The following is a 15,245-nucleotide window of genomic DNA, read 5'->3' on the forward strand; positions in this document are numbered from 1 at the left end:
CTGGAAATTAACTCGAGGTTGATGGAGGAGTCAGAGGAATCAATGGTGAAAAGCTTGGGTGTCAATGTGGGCAGTGAAGTTAAAAAGGTTACCGGCCCCTCTCATGTGGTATAACCTTCATTTCCACGGATGCAGGAGAATTTATATCCCCCCCCCCGTTCTTTTCCTTCTCCCCCGTTCTCACTGAACAAAACAAAAGGAACTAGGGCTCTAGTTTTCTACACCCATTTCTGATCTTTCCCCACCCCCATTCCAGGCTATAGAATCAAAACAAACACCTTAAAACAATGTTAGTGCTCCTGTCGAGTTGGTGGTGGTGTGAGAGGCCCTTGTGGTCAGGGGAGAGACCGTGGGGAAGTGTCTTCAGCGTACTGTACAGGATCCCATACAGTCATCTCCAGTTTGTCCAAGAACGTTTATTGGAAAAATGTCCCAGGGGTGAGGTCACCAGCAGCTGGGGGGCTACCAGGTGTGAGGGGGAGCACCTGAGGCTCCGTGGAAGACATTGGAGTAGTGCAGTGCAGCATCTGCCTCCAGACCCAGACAATTCCTTTGAGTTGCTGGGGGAGGGGGATTACCCAAAGAAACCACCCTCTCTGAGACCCAGAGGCAAGATGTGGGGGCACCTGGGGATGCCGAGAGTCCTGATGCACGTGCAATGGAGGCCCATCTGGGACCTAGTGGGATACAGTTGAACAAGTGTCTCTCCCCCGGACCTGGGGAACGGAAAGACATATCCCATCTGATAGCCATTCCCCAGGTCCAGGGGCACAGACCCTAAGAGACCTACATTCTGGCCCTGCTCACAGTGGAAAGAGGATGGGTACCAGGCCTGAGATTGTGTTCTCCCTAAGCCTTTCCCATCCCTGCATCACCCGGGCTTCCCAGTGCGCGGCTCTGCCCGGCCCACACCCACCTCCGCCGGTCCTCGAGGTCGGTCAGGCCTCGGGGGACTGCTCCGTGCCCAGAGGGCTGCCCATCGCCGGGCTCCGCAGCGCTACCCCTACCCCATCCCGGCGCGGGCCCGGCGCGGCGGGCAGCGCGGGCCCGAGCTGCGGGCAGAGGGCAGGTGGAGGCGCAGCGGGAGCGGGCCGCGGGGCTGCGGGGGACCCCAGAGCTCGGACGGGCCGCGTAGTCTGTCCCAGAGCGGGGGGCGGTGCCGGCGCGGCCTGGCCGCTGGCCGGAGTCCCGGTGCGGGAGGCAGTGCGGCTGCTCCGCCGGCCCCTGCAGCGGGATGTGACCGTCCCGGCTAGCTAGCCGCTGCCTTCTGCAGAGCTGGCCCCGCTCGCTCCGCCGCAGCCCGACCGGGACGTGCCGGCCCGCCCGCCCCGCCCCGCCGGGGTTCTCGCCGCCGTCATCCCCCTCACCCCCCACCCCGGTCTCCCGGGGCTCCTTCCACGACCCTCCCATTGGCGGCCTCCCGGGTCCCCTGCCTCAGATCCCGGCTCCGTCCGAGGAGCCTGCGGGGGCGTAGGGAGAGGCGCAGGTGCGAGGGGCTGGGGCTCCTGGGAGGGCCCTTCCCTCCCCGGGTGGAATTAGCCAAGTTGGGAGGAGGAATCCCACTTCCCCTGCCGGAGGGGACAGAGTGGCGAGATAATTGTTCTAAAATCTCCACTCTTAGACTGTGTCAGCTTTTAAATCTCTTCCCCATTCATAATCTGATATTGATTCTCTTCGCTCTCATTCATTCTTTAATTTATTAAACAAATATTTGTTGGGCGCCTGGGTGGCTCAGTGGGTTAAGCCGCTGCCTTGGGCTCAGGTCATGATCTCGGGGTCCCGGGATCGAATCCCACATCGGGCTCTCTGCTCAGCGGGGAGCCTGCTTCCTCCTCTCTCTTTCCCTGCCTGCTTCTCTGCCTACTTGTGATCTCTGTCTGTCAAATAAATAAATAAAATCTTTAAAAAAAAAAAAAAATTTGTTGAGCGTCACCTAGGTGTCTGGGCACGGGAAGAGCTGGAGTCCAGTGGTTAAGACAGCAGGCTGGGTTTATACCGCGGAGGTCTAAAGAGCAGCAACCCATGGTTTTTAGCTCTTCTTCCTGCCTGGCCTGCAGAAATTGGTCATCTAAGTGTCAGGTTTCCTAAAATCAGAGCGTCCAGAACCTCATAGGGCTGTTGGCAGGATCCAGTGAGATAATGTTGGGGAATGTCTTTATAAATCTTATGACACTGTGTGAGCGAGGGATTATCATTACTTGCACCAATATTTTAGTTACTTCATTCGTTTAACAAACATAAATCCTTAAACTATTTCATGAGATCTGGAGTAACAACCTGGTGTGAGTCCCCTTTCTGTCAACTGTGTGATCTTCAGCAATGACCTAACTTCTCTGAGCCTCTGCTTTACCATCTGCAAAACGAGGGTGTCAGTGTGGTCTCCTTAGTGTGAATGCACCCAGTGAGATACTGCATGTGAAAAGTGCATTGTTCAGTGTAAATAAATTGGCTCATGTTGTATTTAGGGCAGATACTTTGGTTTCTAATTCTCATTGCAGCATTTCTATTTCTGTGGCACTTTTTTCCTGTATATTCAGTTCAGCGTGTGTCCCCCCTGGGGCTCCAAAGCTTCTGTTACCTTCCTTCTGATATGAAAGAGTGAAATGGAGCAAGAGGGGCCCGGAGTACTGTGTGTTCTGGACATGTGATCAAGCCACGGCTCAGGTCCTCTGCCTCTGCTGTCCCTGAGGACCCTGATCTCTGGCCTCCTGTTGCATCCTGGTCCCAGAAGAATCCTCTGCTCAGGGATTCTCATTGTCCTGGGACTGGGTATTACCCTGCACTTCTGAGCTCCAGGCCCTCCAGAGAAGAGGTCATTGTGTCCAAAGGTTAAGAGTAATGAACCTCAGGTTTCCCCCTTCATGGGGCAAAGCAGAGGCTGGGCAGTGTGCATGCATGCAAAGAGGGACCCCTGGAGCTTCCCTGGGGTGCCCAGAGGGCTGGGGGCCAACTGATCAGGAAAGGGGGCGGTGCTCAGAGAGGCCAGGGTACCCGGGTTTATCATCACTGTGGCTCAGATAAGGCCCCGCCAGCTGGAAGCAGAGTTAGCTTGACAGAGGGTTTGTGTGGCTGAAGACGCAGGCACGACGGTGTCCACACAGTTCAACACATGATTGAGACCACAGAGCCTGGCAAGTGGGAGGTGAGACACACACCCCCTTCTCCATATTAGTCTTCTGCACTGATTCCTAGAATCATTTCTCATCTGGACTTCCCTCCATCCTGGGTTTCTGTTTTCCCTCTCTTCCTTCCCATCTTCCTTCCTGACCTTTCCCTATTAGGCCCAGAATACCAAGTTCAGGCTAAATCCTTGGATTGGTGTGTGTGTGTGTGTGTGTGTGTGTGTGTGTGTGTCCAAACCTTGTGCCTGCTGCTGCTCCCACCTCCAGATCAAGAGGCATGAGTGAGGCCTGGGCTCCCTGTCTGTATCCTTGTGCCCCCTTCCCTCTAGTTGTCTGGGTATGAGGCAGCCCTGCCAATCACAGAGAAGTCAAACCTACTAACCCAGGACCTCGACAAAGCAGATGCCGAGCAAATTGTTCGATTGCTGGGACAATGTGATGCTGAGATCTTCCAGGAGGAGGGGCAAGTCATGCCCACAGACCAGGTAACCCAGACCCATCCCCTGGACACTGAAAATAAACTGATAAGAACAGATACTACACTTGATCTTAGCCAAAAGGCCGAGAAGCGATGGACACTGAAAATAAAGATGCCAGCTCCATGCCAATGGTCCTTCGTGTTTGAGACCTGAGAGCCCCTCCACCACACCATTCGTTCCTCCCCCTCCCCCAAATCCGCTGTCCTTTTCTTGGCTTCTGATTCCCACCTGTTCCCTACAGAGACTGTATAGTGAATCAGTTCTGACCACCATGGTCCAAGTGGCTGGCAAAGTGCAGGAAGTGCTGAAGGTACAGTCTCTCTGTCTTCTCCCCTCCTAACTTCTCTCCCTTCCCCGCTTTCTCTTTTCTTGGTTTCCACTTCTCATTTTACTCCATCTCCATTCTCCTTTCTCCCAGTCCTCCCTCTGGCCTCTTTATTGTCATCTTATTAATCAACAGTAATTATAATAACTATTATCTACATCACACTCTGTAATTGACATTGTGCTTTCACACTCATTACCTTTGCAAAAACCTGTGAAATGAGTGCGAGTGTCTCCATTTTTTTTTTTCAGATAGGAAAACAAAGGACAATCACAGTAGCTTGCCGGAAATATATCCAGCTAATAATTGCTGGGTAGCGCTGCTTTTTATTGAGTGATTGGTGGATGACAAAGCTGCTTTCAGTCCTTTCTGGAATGAGTAAGGTTTGAGTAAGTAGCTCAGCCAGAGTTGGGAGTCAGACTGAAGTTTCGTTCTCAAATCCAGGCATCTTTCTGTTCCCTTTTGTGGTAAAAGGAGGGTAAAGGAGTCTCCCCAAGTTCTTCTGCTGCTTCTGTGCTTCCCCCAACCTGAGCTAGGAGCTAGGCCCTGGCGACACGGGCAATTTTTCCTTCTCAGGAACCTGAGCGGGGGATGGTGGTGCTGAGTGGAGGGGACAACTCTGGCAGGATGGCGTTTCTCATGTTGGTGAGTACCCTGATCCCCGATTTTCCTTCCTCTGCCTTCTCTGGGTAACCCTCAGGACCATAAAGTTCATCATAGCTAAGCTCCTAGGTGGCCCTCTTGAAACCTGGCTCCCTCTCTTCTCAAAGTTAGATCTCACCACGGAACGTCGTATCTTCGGAACCCACCTGGGCCCCACTCCGTCTATAGCGCGTGTCTCTACATCCAATGCACCCCAAGCTGTCATCTGCAAGTAGCTTTCGAAGTGCCAGATTCCAAGCAGGACTGGCTTAAGTGCTGGCCTGAGGGAATTCTCACACTAGTTGTCAAAATCCAAGGTTACCGCTCCCTTCACTTTCATCACTACCTCATGTCCTTCCCCGCTGACAGGTCTCCTTCAACCAGCTGATGAAAGGTCGAGGACAGAAACCTCTACACCTACCTCATTGCAGGTGGTGACAGGTAAGCCACGTTGGCCTGTGAATATTTTCTTTGGCCTGGATAGTGTTTTCTAGAAATAGAATTTTAAGGCTTTCAGGTGGAGATCGTGCCCAGTTTGCTTTGGTCCCCATTATTTCTTATTGCCTTATCCTTAGCCCACTTCACATACTCATGTCACCTGACTGGCCCTTGTAGGAAATGGAGTTTTTTAGCCCTAGAAAGCGTCTATCATGGTGTTTAGCAAATAGTAGGTGTTCATTCAATGATATCTTTCCCATCATTCCCTCCCTTAAAGCATTCCCTTTTCTTCCCTAGTATACCATAGTCTTCTGCTTTCAAACCAGTGCCACTGACTTTGAGTCTGTCCTCCTGGGTCTGTGGTGGCATCTAGAGAGGGGACAGAAGATAGTGCCCTGCACGGGATTGAAGAACTGAAGAAGTTCTGTGTTTTCCCCTGATAGTCAACCAGATGTCTCTGTCTGTTCCTTCTCACGAGGACACTGAAGTCCCCATCCAGCCAAAGCCCGTTCTCTTCCCTGACATCTCCATGCCATAGGTTTGTATCCTAGAATCCTCCTGGTGGCACTGTCTCACCCACCCTCCTCTCCTAGGTGGTCGCTGGGAAGAAGAGGGTGATTGTCATTGGCATTTCGGTGGGACTCTATGTGCATGTGAAGACAGCCTGTCCACAATAGCCAAGGGTCAGGTAATTTTTTGTTGGTCTCAAGTAGCTGTCACAGCAAGACCCCTACCTCGGACACCTGAGACAGGATGGTCTTATTTGTTTACTTATCTCTGGTTTCCTTCCACCTCTGCATTTTTGGAATCTTGTGAGCCTGATCCCATGCCCCCCCCACCCCCCCCTTCCCGTCTCTCCTTACCAAGCCCCGCCTATCCCTTACTCAAGGCTATCATGGGGGACCTCTAGGGGCACCCACTTGTGGGGGTGTGGATAAGAACCCCAGGTCACCAGGATAGCATTGGTCCCCGAAGTACAAGGAGCCCTTGTTCTGTGCTCCAGGGGTGGGTGGGGCATAACATTGATGGTTTTTGGAGCTCAGTCCTGCTCACTGCACTGGGCCTCAAGTAACAACCCCCAGTCTTTGTTTCCGGGGACCCTGAAAGAGCCTCGCTGACTTGCTTTATTATGTTAATTGTGCAGATAATCATTGTGAGCTAAATGGTCAGAGAGAAGAAAAAAGATTAGGATAAATAAACGCAGAGCTCCAGGGCCCAACTGAAGAGCAAATGAAGACAAAGAAATGGCCCGCAGCCTCTCGGGACCTTTAAATCAGACAAAGCCACCTCTGTAACTGCCCGGGCCTCCACACTACTGCTGACTAAATTTCCACCATTTCCGTTTCAGTAGTTTGTCATGTCCTCTATTTATTTGTCACATCAACCCTATGAGGCCTGCCAGGTAAGTATTACTATCTGCATCATTTCAGAGGAAGAAGCTGAGGCCGGGGCAGGGGGTTGGGGAGGGGGGTAGGGCCAGGGCAGCTGGAGGGCAGCTGGGCCAAAACTGTTACAGGATTTCCTTCTTCCTTCAGTGCCCATGGCTCTCAGTGGCACCGCTTCAAAGAAGGAAGAGGTAGACCAGAGGAGGAGTGGCGGCAGCCAAGCAAACTTTCAGGAGCGATAGTACAAAGCTCCCAAAGAAGGAGGGGATCTGAGAGGTTTGCTAATTTAGCGTTTAGACCTAGGGGTTTTTATGAGCCTATTGACTGGCTGTTACAATCTGATTAACCTTCACTGTGCCTGTCACTCCATCAGGTTCTTGTCATCCACCTATCAGGTGGGAAAGGGTGGAGGGCTCCTTCCAGGGTGGTATAAAATCCTTTTAAGGGTGGTTTCTTCTTAGGGTAGGAGGCCGTTGCCCGTGCCTGCCTTTCTTCCAATTTACCTTTGTCAGAATGAGGGAAAATCACTCTCACCACTGCTTTTCAACAGAGTACCAGAAGCCCCAGCCTCAGCAGTCAGACAATGAAAAGAAATAAAAGGCTTGACAAATAACATGACACTCTATGCAGAAACCCCAAAACTCCTAGAACTCATATAGGAATTCAGTAAAGTAGCAGAATATAAAATCAGTGCACAGAAATCAGTTGCATTTCTATACACCAACAACGAGACAGAAGAGAAATTAAGGAGTCGATCCCATTTACAATTGGACCCCAAACCATAAGATACCTGGAAATAAACCTCACCAAAGAGGCAAAGGATGTGTACTCAGAAAAGTATAGAACATTCATGAAAGAAATCAAGGAAGACATGAATAAATGGAAAAACATTCCATGTTCATGGATTGGAAGAGCAAATACTGTTAAAATGTCTATGCTACCCAGATCAATCTACACATTCAATGCAGTCCTTCTCAAAATACCATCAACTCTTTTCACAGACCTGGAACAAATAATCCTAAATCCTTCCTTGTATGGAGCCAGAAAAAAACCCCAATAGCCAAAAGAATGTTGAAAAAGAAAACTAAAGCTGGTGGCATCACAACTCCAGACTTAAAGCTCTATTACAAAGCTGTCATCATCAAGACAGTATGGTACTGGCACAAACACAGACACATAGATCAATGGAACAGAAGAGAGAACACAGAAATGGACTCTCAACTCTATGGTCAACTAATCTTCAACAAAGCAGGAAAGAATGTCCAATGGAAAAAAAAGACAGTCTCTTCAACCGATGGTGTTGGGAAAATTGGACAGCCATATGCAGAAGAAGGAAACTGGACCCTTTTCTTACACCACACACAAAAATACTTAAAATGGATGAAAGACCTAACTGTGAGATAAGAATCCATCAAAATCCTTAAGGAGAACACAGCAAGGGCAGCAACCCCTCTTCAACCTTGACCATGCAACTTTTTGTTAGACATGTCTCCAAAGGCAAGGGAAACAAGGGAAAAAATGAACTCAAGATCAAAAGCTTTTGCACAGCAAAGGAAACAGTCAACAAAACCAAAAGACAACTGACAGAATGGGAGAAGATATTTGCAAATGACATAGCAGATAAAGGGCTAGTATCTAAAATCTATAAAGAACTTAACAAACTCAACACCCAAAGAACAAAGAATCCAATCAAGAAATGGGCGGAAGACATGAACAGACATTTCTGCAAGAAAGACATCCGAATGGCCAACAGAAACATGAAAAAATGCTCAACATCACTCGGCCTCAGGGAACTACAAATCGAAACCACAATGAAATACTACCTCATACCATCAGAATGGCTAAAATTAACAAGTCAGGAAATGACAGATGCTGGCGAGGATGTGGAAAAAGGGGAATCCTCCTACACTGTTGGTGGGAATGCAATCTGGTGCAGCCACTCTGGAAAACAGTATGGAGTTTCATCAAAAAGTTGAAAATAGAGCTATCTTACAACCCAGTAAAGAGTAATACTCCTCGGTATTGTACCCCAAAGATACAAATGTAGTGATCCAAAGGGGCACTTGCACCTCAATGTTTATAGCAGTGATGTCCACAACAGCCAAACTATGGAAAGAGCCCAGATGTCCATTGAGAGATAAATGGATAAAGATGTGGATAGTTGGGCAATGGAATATTATGCAGCCATCAAAAAATGATTTCTTGCCATTTGCAACAAGGTGGATGGAACTAGAGGGTATTATGCTAAGCATAATAAGTCAATCAAAGAAAGACAATTATATAATCTCACTAATACATGGAGTTTAAGAAACAAAGAGAATCATAGGGGAAGAGAGGAAAAAATGAAAGAAGACAAAACCAGAGAGGGAGACAAACTGTAAGAGACTCTTTATCATAGGAAACAAACGGCTGCTGGAGGGAGAGGGGAAGGAGGATGGGGTAACTGGGTGATGGACATTGGGGAGGGTATGTGTTGTAATGAGTACTGGTATTATATAAGATGGATGAGGGGCGCCTGGGTGGCTCAGTGGGTTAAAGCCTCTGCCTTTGGCTCAGGCCATGATCCCAGGATCCTGGGATGGAGCCCCACATCAGGCTCCCTGCTCAGCGGGGAGCTTGTTTTTCCCTCTTTCTCTGCCTGCCTCTCTGCCAACTTGGGATGTCTCTCTGTCAAATAAATAAAATATTAAAAAAAAAAAAAACTGATGAATCACAGACCTATGCCCCTGAAAAAAATAATGAATTATATGTTAATTTAAATATACAAGTAATATAAAAATATACACAAATATACATATATATGTATGTGTGTGTATGTGTGTGTGTATAAAGAATGAGGGAGAACCCAGTTTTCCAGTGGTGTGTGAAGACTATGTCATGTCAGCTCTCCAGAGACCAGTGTCTGCCTCCCTCCCTTCCCAACTCCCACCATGGTGAGAGCAGTTACACCGTGCAAATCAGCAAGCAAATCCAGGCTTCCCCACTCACACTGCCACTGAGAGCTAGCTGGCTGGTAAACCTTTAGCAACACACCACTGAGAATATCCCAATAATTTTTCAGGTTGGTGCTAAAGGAAATGTTACAGCCCTTGAGACAGAAGTTAAGGTATAATCACTGAGGTAGAAAAGGCTGTCTTCCAAAACCCTTCAAGTTCCCCCTTTGTGGATCCTAAAACGGAAGAAGCTTTACGTACTATCTAATTCATTCCTCATCACAATCCTTCCCTGACAAGGAGGACATTTGAGTAGTAAATTGCTCAAGGTCACACAGCCAAAGGTAGTGAAACTGGGATTCAGATCTAGGTCTGAGCCTCTTAATCATGGTGCCATTATCTTAGTCACATTATTATTTTATAAGTAGAGTAGACTTTTTTTCTCAGTTCTATAGCCCCCCTCCTGTTCCCATCTTGTAAACATACAATGGAATTATAACTAAAATCAATCAAGGCAACTAATTTCTAACACACAATGAATATTTTAAGGGCCATCTGAAATCTCCATAAAATTCTGTAGCCTATTAAGACATTTTAGCAATTTATAATCATGGCCTATAGAGTGTCAGAATATTCTGCCCTCTTATTATTTCAGCCATTGAAGATACCTTGTGTGATAATTGGCTTTTAACAGCCACAATCTAATTTATTTATGAATACCTTGTATTTATATTTCATGGATATTGTTTTAATTATTAAATCACTATATCTTAGAAATTAATTTTGTTATAGAGCAAATGTTCTTCGTGTCAATGTCTGTAATATTTTATTTTTTTTTTAATCTTTTTTAAGATTTTTTTTTTTTTTTTTTAACAGAGAGAGAGAGAGCCCAGGCATCCTGTAATGCCATTTTAAAAGTGTGTAAGGATAAAAAGATTGTCTAGGTTTTGGGGCACCTGGGTAGCTCAGTAGGTTGAGTCTTTGCCTTCAGCTCAGGTCATGATCTCAGGGTCCTGGGATCAAGCCCATGCTCTGTGCTCAGCAGGGAGACTGCTTCTTTCTCTGCCTGGCTCTCTTCCTACTTGTGATCTCTCTCTGTGTCAAATAAATAAATAAAATCTTAAAAAAAAAAAAAAAGATTGCCTAGGTTTCAAAGACAAAATTTGTTACATTTTGCTGGAAACCATTTTGTCAGAAGATAAATACCACAACGCAGAACTATCCAGAGAGCTAAAGCAATTATCGTGAGGATAAAGGAACAAAACCCACCTGCTAATGCACTTGAACCTGTAGTGTCCAGAATTAATATCCTAATTCGGAAAGGCGGGCTAAGTTGAAGTAGATAGAAACAAGCCATCGCGGAGTCAATAGAACATGACCGTGTGGTTGGTAGCAGGGTCCTGGTGTCAAATCCCAGATCTGCCATTTTCTATCTGCGTGACCTGCAGTGAGTCACTGAACGCACTCTCAACATGTTTCCCATTTTAAAAGTGGGATCAACAATATCCGCCACATAACAGAGTTGTAGTGGGAACAGAACTGGTATGATTTGGAGAGTACCCTGCAAAATGAAAATGTAGGGTCCTTTGCTCCAGAGTTGTTAAATAGAGCAGGAAAACTAGTGGAGGGGTCCTTCAGAGAGTGGGGCCTGCCGAACCACGGGGGGGTCCTCTGACCATGAAGCCAGCCACAGGTAAGGATCATGTAAAATGCCACATGCCAACTGTGTCCAACTTGGGAGGCGCCTGAAGCATGTTATCTGTTTGGGTTTTGGCCACTTGCCACCTGATTTTCCCAGAGCATGGAAAAGAAATCTAATAATCACTTTTGTTTTAAAGATAGGTACCAGGCGCCTGAGTGGCTCAGTTGGTTGAGTGACTGCCTTCGGTTCAGGTCATGATCCCGGACTTCCAGGATCGAGTCTCGCATCGGGCTCCCAGCTCTTTGGGGAGCCTGCTTCTCCCTCTGACCTTATCCTCTCTCATTTTCTCTTTCACTCATTCTCTCTCAAATAAATAAATAAAATCTTAAAAAAAAAAAAAAAAAAAGATAGGTACCGTCCGAGCTTCACGGGATACGTTGGTGGCTATCTAGCGCTGAATGAGTTCAAAGTCACAATGGTCCAGACAGAGGGGGGCACAGAACCCAGGAGAGGGGCACCCACCCCCAGGCCGGGGTGCCTTCCCACACCCGCACTGTGGACGTCAGTTGTTGGAAGAGGAATAGAGAACACGGGATTCTGTTTCCAAGTAGAGGTCTTGAAAGCATAAAGCTAATCTCATTGGGTTTTGCACTATATTGAATTAAAGTCCTAATTCTAATTTCACCAAATAGGGTTACGGAGAGAACGGGAAGTGAAGCTTCCTGAGTTCCACCATCTAGAGGGAGTCAAGAGAGAACAGAAAATCTATTTCCTGACTGGGGAGAAGCCGGTAGGTAAAGCTAGTCCAACTTGTTGGGAGTAGCCCCTTTCTTGGTGAGGAAGTAAAGACATTTCTGGCAGAGGCTTCTCACATCAAGGGGAGGGGGGGCATATGGTTCTCAGAGTTTTCTGCACATTCTCCTTTGGGCAGCCTCGTCATTGTGGTCAGATGGAGCCTCTGGTGATTTTTTTAGTTCGTACCTCCTACAGATGAGAACTCCCTCATGAGGTTGCAGATCGGAAAGGTGAGGGTCCCCATTGGGAGATATTCTTCCACCTCTCCCAGATCTTCCAGAAAGTTCCTTCCTGGAGTTTTGTTTTGCTTTGAATGTATCAGCACCCAGCTTCTCCTCCAGGCCCCCATGGATCTCCCCAGCTCCCTGCTCTCTCCCTGAGGCCAGGCGGGACCCCCCCCCCCCGAGTGATTTCTGCACACTTTTCATTTTACTCACGGCTGAGCATTCTATCTAATACCTTAGACACGTTCACAGTGGTGACACACCACCTCCAACTGATAGACCCAGGTCTCCATTCTGTGTGCGGTGAAGGTAGGAGACAACAACATGGGTTTTTCTCTCAAGTACCTGTGCTTGTGGTCACCCACGGGAACCGTTCCTGGCTTACTTCAGACTCCTCCACAGAGCAGTGCCCAGCACCTTACATGAGGTAGGCATTTAGTTGTTACTTGTTGAATGAATATATCCCCATGACATCTTTTCTTTCATCTATTTAGTTTGATAAATGTCATTGAGACTGAAGACCCCTTGAAGCATTCGTTTCTAGAAATATTTATTCAGGGGTACCTGGGTGGCTTAGTCGTTGAGCATCTGCCTTCAGCTCAGGTCATGATCCCAGGGTCCTGGGATCGAGCCCCGCATGGGGCTCCCTGCTCAGCAGGAAGCCTGCTTCTCCCTCTTCCACTCCCCCTGCTTGTGTTCCCTCTTCACTGTGTCTTTCTCTGTCAAATAAATAAAATTAAAAAAAAAAAGAAAAGGAAATATTTATCGAGTGCCTGCCATGTGACAAGAAAATTTCAAAAACAAAAGGAATGAGCACAATTAACTCTATCAAATACTGATAGATCCAATAACAACATGGTGAGTGAGAGGGAGAGTGACCCGCTGGGCAGACGAGAGCAGGTCCGGTCATCCGATGATAGTCTGTTGTCCCAGGGACTGGAGTTGACCTCACTGCTAGGACGGGGGTCTGGGAAAGGCGAGGGTCTTGGTGCAACACACAGAGTAGAGAAGATCAGCTGTTGGGTATTTTATGACAGTAACTGCAGAATGAAGATAATTAGATTTGTCAATGGGGGGCCTCCCCCAAAAAGCTCTAACCTTGTGCCTGAGTCTGCTCAGGCGGCTGTCACAACAATATCACAGATTGCGACTGCTTAAACAACTCGCATTTATTCCTCCCCGTTCTGAAGGATGGGAAGTCCAAGACCGAGGCCCCAGGGGGATGTGGTCCTTAAGCGCACCGCATCAGAGAGGAAACATACCTTCCCTACATTTCTCCAAGCCCCTGGAGTGTGGTCCTGCCTCCTCTCCAGTTCGACTGGCAAAGGAAGCAGGTACCAAGGATCATTCCTGGGGCCAGGGGTCAACCAGCTCGCAGTGCATTGATTTTTACCTTCTCACCCCATCATCAGAGGACCTCTCCCCATCCGCCCCTACCTTAGCCTCCTTCATCAACAAGGAATGGGGCAAAGTGTCCAGGATGTGTCCTATCCCTCTTCTCCCTCCCCTACAAGGCCCTGCTTTTCCTGGGCCAGGAAGAGGTAGCAGGACTCAGCAGGACTTTGGTACTGTGAGTGTCTGGCTCAGAGGAGATGAGGGCCCTCAGGCTCTCTGTTCTTTCCGGAGAACACAGAAGGAGAACAGGGAGGTGTGCTCAGCCACCGTGCTCACCTCCCAGGGGGAACTGCAGCACTGGGGCCCCGTGCTCTGCCTCCAGCTACTTCCAGCATGCTGTGTGGCTGGCTCTCTGGTTCTCAGGGGTGCTCCCTGGTTTCACAGCTCTCCCACAGTGGGGGCAGACCCGCTGACAAGTCCTCACTCCGAGGCTGGATCTGGTGTGCACGCCTGTGCTGATGGGTCCCAAAGCCTCAGGCATGAGATGGGAAAGGTCGCTGGCCCTCCTACAGAAGACCCTCACCTGTTGACCTTGAGGCCATCGCAAGGGTGCTTACGGACAGGGTGGGCTGGGGTCAGCAGGACAGCAGAGCGAGCAAGCTGGCAAGCTTGGGTCAGGCTCCCTTTCTTCTAAGTGGCAAATAGGTCATTTGCAAGAAACCTAGAAACCCTTCTCTAAATGGTGCCTCACAATCACAGCACCCTTCCCAGGGTCTTTGCTTTAAGCCCAAGAACAGGAGAGCCACGGAGGAGCTGTACCCAGGCCTGCCTAGAAACTTGCTGAAGGCAGTGAGGCGGGACTCAGAGCCACTTTGTGGGCTGCTTGGCTCCAGGAGGAAGGGGCCTGCTCCGAGCTGATTCTTGAGACTGGCTATTCCCCTAGGACCCACTTCAGCTCTGCCCAAGGAGCAGGGGCCTGAGGTGGCTGGCCTCTTTCCAGGCCAGTCTGACCTTTCCTTTGACCCAACTGGTATGTACCCAGGGCTTGAAGGAGAAAAATGCTGGTATGGCTGGACCAGAAAATGGTCCAATGGTGCCCCCTGCTGTTCAAATGCTAGAGGGCATGGATTTGCAATAGAAATGCCAATCGCAAGACTTTTTTTTTTTTTTTTTAAAGCACTGTGTTAGTTCACCGTTGCCATGTGACAAATATGTCGCTTCCAACAATTTATTAGCTCCCCCTGCTTCTAGGGCTCGGAAATTTGGTTTGGCCGGGCAGTTCGGGCTCCAGGGCCCCCATGAGACAACCATCAGATGCAAGCCAGGCCTGCAGCCATGTCCCAGTTCAACCAGCGCCACGGCCGTGGACTTTCGTGGTTGGCAAGGTGGCGCCAGCTGTTGACAGGAGACCTCAGCACCTCTCCACGGGGGCATTTCTAAGGTCTGCGCAACCCCGGGACGTGTCGCTGACTCCCCGCAGAGCAAACCATTCAAGAAGCTGCCGTGGGAGCTGCAATGGCGTTTCCGACTTGGCCTTGCAAGGCACGCAGTCACTTGCACGGTATTCACGCTAATTCCCATGAGCTGTGACTCGGTGTGGGAGGAAACTACACAAGGGCACGCATTCCTGACAGTGAGGCTCCCTGGGGACCATGTTGGGGGCTGGCTATAGTAAGGACCGACCGTGTGCTAGGCAGTACATAAATAATATATAACAATCGTGGCCTACAGTTGGCAGTTATTTCATGCTAAGTACTTTCCCCGAATTAGCTCATTTATCTTCACGACAACCTGACAAGTTTGGTCCTTCTGTTACCCACTGGAGAGAGGAGGAAATGAGGGCTTGGGGAGGTTAGGTACCGAGGTCGCACAGACAGTAAGGGTTGATTGAGTGTTCGAGACTTTCATCTGTGTTCACTATGCCG

The 15,245-nt window shown here is 48.7% G+C and overlaps 2 pseudogenes; one reads left to right on the forward strand and one right to left on the reverse strand.

Annotated features, from left to right (window-relative positions):
* Positions 1-2,603: 2,603 nt before the first annotated feature.
* LOC122915480 lies at positions 2,604-14,722 on the forward strand (annotated as a pseudogene).
* On the reverse strand, positions 3,556-3,695 carry LOC122916561 (annotated as a pseudogene).
* Positions 14,723-15,245: the final 523 nt, after the last annotated feature.

This window comes from Neovison vison, chromosome 8 (genome assembly GCF_020171115.1).
Source record: "Neovison vison isolate M4711 chromosome 8, ASM_NN_V1, whole genome shotgun sequence".
In the NCBI taxonomy this organism is placed as follows: domain Eukaryota; kingdom Metazoa; phylum Chordata; class Mammalia; order Carnivora; family Mustelidae; genus Neogale; species Neogale vison.